The following is a 9466-nucleotide window of genomic DNA, read 5'->3' as shown; positions in this document are numbered from 1 at the left end:
ATATTCCTTTAAACTTAGGATTTTCTTATCTGACTGATTCTGAAACTGAGCTAGTCCTGAAGGATTCTTAGTATATCCAAAACCTTGGGGAGCATTAGAATTACTAAACTGACCTTGACTTTGGCCCTTAGACCACGATAGGTTCGGATGGTTTCTCCAACCAGGATTATAGGTTTCTGAATATGGGTCAATCTTTTGACGATTATCAAATCTAGTGTTATTATAAAGAGCATTGGCATGCTCTTCAATATTCTGGCCTTCCCAAAAAGGCTCCACTCTACCACTAGTCTGGCCCACTTCTAAGACTTCTAACCTTTTTGCTATAGCAGCAATTTTGGCATCTGATTCATAGCCTCCTTCTACCCTATTAACGTTTCCTCTACTTAAAAGAATTATTTTCTGGAGTTCCCTACTATTTTCCCATTGCTGGGTTTTTTCGGCGATTTCATTAAAAAATTTCATCGCCGCATCAACAGTTTGGTTTTCAAATCCACCAGTGCATAGAGACTCAACCATGGTCGTTGTGGAATAGTCTAAACCCTCATAAAGGATCTGAACTAGCCTAACATTTTCTAAACCATGATGAGGACACTGGGATAATAAATCATTGAACCTTTCCAAATACCTATATAAAGATTCTCCCTCTTTTTGTGAAAATGTGCATATTTGCGTCCTAATAGACGATGTTTTGTGCCTAGGGAAAAACTTATTAAAAAAGGCAGATGTAAGTTGTTCATATGTCTCAATTGACTCGGAGTCCAAACTATACAGCCACGACTTGGCCTTATCTTTCAGGGAAAATGGTAATAACCTAAGTTTCAAAGCATCATCATCTAAGCCTCTAATTCTTAGAGTACTACGAATTTCCTCAAAATACCTAACATGGTAATAAGGGTTTTCATTTTCTTTCCCTAAAAAGATTGGGAGCATCTGTAAGGTCCCAGGTTTTAGTTCATAGGGTGCCTCCGTTTCAGCTAACTTAATACACGAAGGACGGGTAGTCCTAGTTGGATTCAACAAAGCTTTCAAAGTTGCCATTTCTGGCGCTATCGGAGCAACATGGATTCTTTCCTTAGTCAAAGAACGTTCAAAAACAGACTCTTCAAAATCCGCACTTTCTAGATTAAGGTAATCGAGACGCTTTAAACTATTAGGTTTCTCTTTAACAAATCTACCTAGTGCGTCTCTTTTACGTTCAGGCATACAATAGAATTTTCTAAATTGGAAGGATAAGCAAACAAAGATCAAGGACGACTCAACCAACCTATTGATTTCTAGCAAACAAAAAGCATGATGTCTCCACTTAGATTGTTTCTAGACCAACTTCTAATCCTTTGAACGGGAATTCGTTACAATTTAAGCAAACCCCTCTGGAATCAATCCGAGTTAACGTAAGTTGAATAGAGGCGAGGGAAGCTCGGTGGAGCTTTGATACCCAAGGCCTCATCGATATTACAAGGCGGCGCAGTCACGCATTCAACTTACAGAGACCGTCAATAACTTTGAAGTATGCTTAAAAGAGTAACCAATATTTTTCGAATGACTTTCCTGTTAAGCTCGTTACCCTATCGGTCTCGTTCTAGTCAAAATTTTAGGCTTAGGTTCGCGTAGGTTACGTGTTCCTAAAGCGGGCAAGAAGAGAACTGTGATGAAATCCGAACCCTTATCTTGTATGGCCAGGCCTTGCCCTTTACTAGAAAAATAAACGTTCGTATTCAGTCCTCAACATATATGCATACGAATGAGTCCAGTAACTCGCTGACAGGGGATTCACGAGTGTTTAGAATCTTACCTCCCGTTCCAGACGGGGGATGAATCGGTTGTAGTCGACTCGGTCCACTGACTCCGATGTCTAGTGTACGAACCCAAGGTGCAGAGACAATATCGTAATTTTCCTCGTTCTCTGCACACAATTACAAAAATAATAAACCCTAATACAGTTTTTTTTTTAAAAAAAAAATAAAATAAACAAACCCTAAACTAAAATTTTCTAAAATAAAATTTTCTTTTTTCTGTTCTTTTTGCTTTATTCTTTAGCTCCAAGTCTTTATGAAATCACCAAACTCCTTGGCTCAATTTTCTTTATGATCCAGAACCTGTAGACACAAGATAAATACCCAAAAACATAAAAAAGGACAAAAATAATAAATAAATAAATAAATAAATAAAATCTAAAACCCTAAAAACAAGTCCGCGTCGGCGGCGCCAAAAATTGATGTGATTTGGATAGTGGTAAAAGTGGTTCGATTCTCAGACTTGTGAAGGATATTAATTAGACTTAAATTCTAATATTAAAATAGAAAACTCACTAAAAATTATAGCAAACTCAATCAAAGATGATATCAATACTAAAAGAAACACTGAGGCTAAGATTCCACTATTTTCCAAGTTCAAAGTGATTAAACCAATACTTATATTTATGCAATTTTCTTGTTTAATTTGATTCTAAAATATTGCAACAAGTAGATTTTCAAAAGTAATAATTGTAAATACCAAGTATGAAGCATCAAAAGTCTTAAAACTAAGCATACTCCATCAAAATAGATCACAATCACTCAAATAAAATCATATTCAATAATAGTTCAAGGAAAATAATCATATAATTATTACAAATAAAAAGATAAAATAGAATATACCACTTTTTGTTGGAAAAATAGCTTCCTCTATCGCCTCAGCAATGGGGTTTAGCTCCTCATATTAATCATGATCTCAGAGTGTGTGTTTGTTGCTCAAAAGATAATTAAAAGAGTGAAAAGTAATAAGACAGACTGTTTGCAACAGTGTATTGGTATTGCAAAACAGCTGTTACGATGGAACTGTTACAGAAAAACTGTTGCTTTGTCGCTGATTTTAAGACCCTAAAATAAGACTGCCCTGAACAACTTAATGTTCTTCAGCTGTTAAACAACGACACTGTTCTGCGACTGTTTACCGAGCGTCAATGTTCTTCGCGTTCTTCTTCTTCAGCAGCAGCAGCAGCAGAAACAAAGTTTTGTAAAGCTCTGATTTCTTCTTCCCTGGCTCTCCTTAGGTTCTCAAACTCTCGACACCTCTTCTATATGACCCAAGACATCTATTTATATCAAAAATACCGATTAAATCTCTCCCAAATCTTCCGAAATCTCTTTTCTTCTCTTCACGGCCAAGTTGCGGTAATTTCTTGTTTTAGGATTTCTACGCGTTTCTGAGCTTTCCTTTTTATTCTAAACTCTTCCTTAGATAGATACAAATCTTTGGGAAGGTTTACAGCGCTTTAATCTCTCTAAAATTCCCTAAAACAGGTCACACACGTGACTTTCCATATTTTCTGTTGTGAGAAAAATCCGTCGATTGAGCCCATTCTAATCGATTTAAACACCCATATCAGATTCCTAGACCCATAAGGAGTCTATCCTATGAAAATCAGAGGTTTAATCGACCTCAAACTCATTCAAATCACGATTGCCAAAAGTGTTCTTTAACTGTACTAGTTTCCCGCCAAAATCCTGGTTTTTGAATGTTGAAGATGGTTGCCCCTTATCCAGAGTAGGGGTGCGATTAGCAACTGCCTGGAAATGGGATGCCCCTTAGTAATTAGGTTACCCCTTATCCAAAGTGAGAGTCCGAGTAACAAATGTCCTCCGGGTGCTTTCCGACAACTTTTCGAGCCAATTTTTTCCAAAAATGTTTATTGGCCAAAAATACCTACAAATAAATAAAATACCATAATAAGTACCAAAATGATCCCTAACAATATATAGAATCGAGACAAATCGGACACAAAAATGTGTCTATCAAAATCTAAATGTATTCTACCAAGAGGGATGGGAGTTTTCAAATCCTCATCCAGGTGTGGATTAGATCTCTTTCCTTTGTTCCTAATGAACGAAAACCAAAGTATTAGCTAAACAGAATAGAATATTGTGTTATCAAATAAAATAGAACTAAAGAATGAAGTTAACACAACATTAGAAGTAAACAGACAGAATTTCGGTTACCTGGTATAAATTCCGGGGTAACTGAACCAACTATTTGGTTATTACCAGACTAAAGTTCGGTTACCAGATAAAACTTGCGAGGTAACCAAACTACATATTACCAAAGTTTGGTTACCAAAAAAATTTATCGACAAAACCGAACTAAGTTTTTCCTTTGAAACAATGAGTTCGGTTACAAAGGTTTTTTTTTTGCGAGCTCACCGAACTATGTAGTTCGGTTACCAGATTAAGCTATTTTACCGAACTGTTCTTATTTTTAGAAGTTCGGTTACCAAAATCAAGGGTTTTCTAAAATTCTCCTAGCCGAAATGTCTACCGTAGCTACTATTTTCAATGGGTTTTGATGGTTTCTAATTGATTTATTCAACAAAAAACGAATTAAAAGGAATGAGTATTAATAAAATTACCCGCAAATTTGCATTTTACTCGAATCAGACTTATTTTCTCCCGTTGGATGCTTGATTTAGTCTTGACCTAGTTGTTGAAGTTGTTTATCAATTTGAATTTGATTTGGGAGATTCGCTATATGTGCGAGTCCCGGACTTGATCCTGGAAGTCTTGGACTTTTCTTGGTACACATTTTTTATAAACGATTGATTAATCGACGATGAAAATTCTTCGAATCGATGATTAACGACGGTGTCTATGAAGAAGAATAAAAAGAAGAAGAAGAAGAAGAAGAAGAAGAAGCAGAAGAAGAAGAGGAAGAAGAAGATGAAGAAGAGGAAAAGAATAGGAAGAGTTTTGTTTTCTCAAACTGATTTTGATCAGTTGGGTTATTTAGGTTTCAATTTGTGGGTTAGATTAGTGAGTTTTAATTAGTGGACTATTAGAATTAGTTATAATCTTAATTAGGGTGAGGACAGATTAGTCTTCTCCTAATCTTTAGGACACCCCTTAAAATGTAGGGTGGATGTTCCTATCACTTAGTAGTCCCCCTACATTTTTGAGTAATGCCCAAAAAATCGTTCATAATAACACGTGCGACTCTATGTGGGCGTCAATGGGAAAAAAAAAGAAAAAAAAAGTTGCCCATTTACCCATCCCTTTTTGAATTTTATTCATCCCACAAAATTGGCATAGTTGTCGATTCCATATGGGTTTCCTTTAGTTAGAACCCTATTATTGGGGCTTGAAAAGGGTGGGTTCTTTTGGGCTTGATGGGGTCATGAAATAACAACTCATTGAATTCCTTATCTATCCTTTTTTGTAATGTCTAATCTACCCTTAATTTGATTAGTGCTAATTAAGTTGATTAAGCTAACTAATCGTTCTTAGCGAATCGATTAGACTAATCAAAACATTAATCTTTTGCAAATCAAAACTTGATTTTATTGAGTTTTGAAGAAGGAAAAATGGTGATTTTGGTGAATTTTTTTTTGAAAACTTTTGAAGAAAAGTGATGAAACCCTTCATCACAAAACTCAAGATAACCTTATAATCAACTCCCAACATCAATTTTATCAATTCAAATCCATCAAAAATCTGGAATTTTCTGCTGTTACGGCTGGGTAAATGTGTCAACCCGGGCGAAATTAGCTAAAACGGTTGGGATATTAGGAACTCCCAGCCGTGAACACATAAAATAGATGGGATTTTATGAACTTCTGGCCGTTATTATTCCCAACATAGTCTGAGTCTGCATTACGACTGGGTTTACATAAATTTCACGTCCGTAATTAGATCTGAAAGTTGAGAAATTTTTTGATTCTTACATTCATTAACTAGACCACAATAAAACCAATTACATGCATAATATATCCCCATTACAAAGTTGGTTTTAATAACATCCCTTCCGATGTATCAAGAAATCTTTGATGATGGTCATTTGAGCTTCGAAGTTGAAATTATAACCTTTCCATTTTCTCCATTCCTTGGTAGCTTGAGCTACGACTTCTTCATCAGTCTCACCTCTGAGTCGAAGTTGCTTGCACATACAAAGTAAATCCATATACTCTTCAAATTTTTTGCATATGTTTGAGAATCGAAGATACAACTCAATGAGGGGGGACGATTTTTTCTCTCTGTTTTAATGATTTTCCGTTTTTTTATTAGATTAGGTAGTTAATAAGCGGGAATAAGTTAAAATTAGTGAGGGTATTTGTCAACTTTTGCATAAATCTGATCTCCCCTATACCATTTGGGTTCCACTTAATATTTTAATCCCCCAAAATCTCTCTCTCCTACAACCCCAATAATAGGGTATCAATGGAACCTGACTCGGCACCAGGCCCAGAGAGTTTCACCTCGCGTTTCTTCTAGATGAACTGGGAAGTAGTTCAGCTAGAAGTGTTTAACATGATTGAAAGTTTTTTCACTTCTGGTTTCATATTAAGAGAGATTAACACCACGTTTATCATTATTAATTCCTAAGATAGAGTACCCCCGAGATGCTAAAGACTATAGACCAATTAGCTTGAGCAATATCATATACAAAATCATGTCAAAATTCTTAGAAAATAGATTGAAAAAACTTCTACCAGACATCATCTCACCCTATCAGGCAGCTTTCATTCAAGGGAGGAAGATCTCAGACATTGTGTTCATTTCCCATGAGATGATCCATACCATGAGGTCTCAGAGGGGTAGTGAGTTTCTTATGGGACTCAAAATCGATATGTCGAAAGATTTCGACAGAGTAGAGTCGAAATTCTTAGGAAAGATCTTGTGCAAGTTAGGTTTCAACAGTCAGTGGTGCAACCTAGTACAACAATGTATTAGTACGGTGTCTGCATCAGTCCTGCTTAATGGAGTCCCTTGTGAGAAATTTAGTCCTTCTAGAGGGCTGAGGCAGGGATATCCTTTATATCCCTACCTCTTCATCATATGCATGGAGATGCTATCTAGAGCTATCTCTAAAGCTGAAGACTCAAACCTCATCCATGGGATAAAAGTGGGACAAAATGCCCCTGCCATACGATTTGTTGATTTTCAGTAAATCAAGTAAGGCGGAAAGTGAGAACATCTTGAAAGTGTTGAACGACTTTAGTTTAGCATCTGGCCATCTCATAAACATGGAGAAGTATGGTGTGTTTTTCAGTAAAAACTCTCATCAGAACACTATGAATGAGATCATAACAATCTTAGGTATGAAAAGATTATCTCTCAACGATAAATATCTAGGGTCGTTGTTGTTTACGCACACTTCTAAAGTCCATTCCTGTCAGTTTTTGCTGGATAGAGTGGGAGGAAATTTGAAGGAGTGGAAAAGGAGTCATGATATAGGCATCTTCTTCTACGGTGCCGATGTATCAGATGAACTGCTTTAGAGTTCCAGTTGCAGTAACTGAAAGTATTGATAAAATGCAGAGAGATTTTTTTTTGGGGGGGAAATGAAAATGGTAAAAAAAGAGTGTTTTTAAAGGCTTGGATCGGTGTGTGCATACCGAAAATCATGGGAGGAATGGATTTCCTGAACCTAAGAGAAATTAACTCGGCGATGCTAACTAAGGTCATTTGGAGACTGCTGAAAGAACCAAATGGGTTGTGGGGGTCAATATACAAAAACAAGTACTTCCCAGAGACTAGCCTGTTAAACTCAAACTACAAATGCTCTGGCAGGGACTCGTGGGTTTGGAAGAACCTGATGAGAGAAGTAGGAAAAATAAAAGAGAATACTGAATGGAGAGTGGGGGATGGAAAAACAATCAGGATATGTGAGGAGTTGTGGTACTCAGTGAAGCAGCAACAGCTATGTGAGCCACTGCAACAAACTCGCAAAGTCATTTTGGTGGAGGAACTAATGATACAACAAGGGGAAAAGTGGGTTTGGGATAAGTCGAAGTTGATAGAGTAATTTGACCTGCAAGTCAGGCAGAAGATCAAAAAGATCAAGATAAATAAAAACCAAAGAGATGAGCTGAGATGGAAACTAGAAAACAATGGAGATTTCACTGTTAAATCCTTGTACAAGAAGATTATGCTCAGAGGGAAACTGGAATACCTGACTTTGAAATCCTTTTGGAGGAAAATCTGGAGAATGAATGCTATCCCAAGGGTTAAGACTTTCATTTGGAAGTGCATACATGATATTCTCCCACTGAATGAGAGAATGGCAAGAATTTTGCCTTACATAAATAAGATTTGTCCATTATGTGGGCAAAAGGAGGAAACCTTAAACCACATTTTTCTAAATTGTGAGTTTACTTTTACTATGCTGTGTGAAATGGGTACCACACACACTGATTATTCTGGTAACCATAATTGACTTCCATTGTTGGATCCAAGATTGGTTCCATAGTGACAGAATGGGTAACCTAGGTGGTCTAGATTGGGCAGGCGTGCTGGAAACTATTTGTTTGAAAATTTGGAAGTGCAGGTGTGTTCTAGTGTTTAGGAAAATAAAACCTAACCCAAGGAGAATAGGAAACAATATTACCTCTATGATAAGTTGTAGCAGAAGAAACATGAGGGAGGAAACTTTGAACAATACCATCTATATTGTAGATAATTCAAAACCCTTAGCTACTAACCTGATGGCTATTAAGATAAATATAGCAATAAAAATTAGCAATAATAGCAGGGAGGGAGGAATAGGTCTAACCTTATCGGATCATGCAGGAAATATCTCGAAAGCAAGATGCAGAAATTTTGAAGCAACTTCAGAGGAAGAATTAGAGGAGGAAGCAACTTCCATGACAATCTAATGGTCACAACAATTAAACCAACCTCAGGTCGAAATTGAAGGTTACAATGTGAAAGTCCTTGAAGATGTTAGATACAAGTTTGGATAAGCAGAAAAGAATGTACAAAGGATGTACGCAGGAAGCCATAAAAACATTATGTATGAGAAAACTTAAGGAGCTTAGTCGAGTTCCAGAGTCTGAAAAATTTATTGCTGTGAACACGTAAATCACGAAGGCATCTATATGTTCACAAACAATGTTCGCACTCTATGTGCCCACTCGAACTGATGAAATGACTGTACTGATTCCTTGGCTCAAAACCTTCGGGTTTATCATAGCCTCATCTAATATCATCACTAGAGGCGTTCACATATAGGAAGATAAAGAAAACGTAGTACAAAAGTAAAATCCGTGGAGTATTAAATGAACGTATAGTACTGAAATGTAAATAAGACTCGGATTTACGTGGTTCAGCACTAAGGCCTACATCCACGGGGTTGTCGTTTTCACTATGCATTGATGATTACAGAGGTAGTCGAATGACTTTGGAGTTTACATAGGTTTGTGAATTGTAAAAGATAAACTTACACTTACAATTCTTATCTCTCTCCTTTCTCCACTCTTTTTTCCGATCCCCCTTACTCTCGGTGGAGAGGGGGTATTTATAGGGTTAGATTGTGGGACCCGTTTCTGAGGGCCGTTGGAACCTTATCTTCTTGTGATTTATTTCCATCACGCGGAGGTCTTCGTTCATTACTTAATCACGCAGAGTAATCCTCGTTCGTTCCACGGGTTGGTCGACACGTATACTGCTCAGAGTGTTTAATGCGGGTAGTTGAGACGCATGCTCGTGTCAGACAAGTG

The 9466-nt window shown here is 37.0% G+C and overlaps 1 pseudogene; it reads left to right on the top strand.

The window, feature by feature from the left end:
- Positions 1-574: 574 nt before the first annotated feature.
- On the top strand, positions 575-674 carry LOC113354626 (annotated as a pseudogene).
- The last annotated feature ends 8792 nt before the right edge of the window (positions 675-9466 follow it).

This window comes from Papaver somniferum, chromosome 2 (assembly GCF_003573695.1).
Source record: "Papaver somniferum cultivar HN1 chromosome 2, ASM357369v1, whole genome shotgun sequence".
NCBI lineage: Eukaryota > Viridiplantae > Streptophyta > Magnoliopsida > Ranunculales > Papaveraceae > Papaver > Papaver somniferum.
The sequence above is the reverse complement of the archived record's forward strand: the minus strand, read 5'-3'. Positions and strand labels throughout refer to the sequence as shown.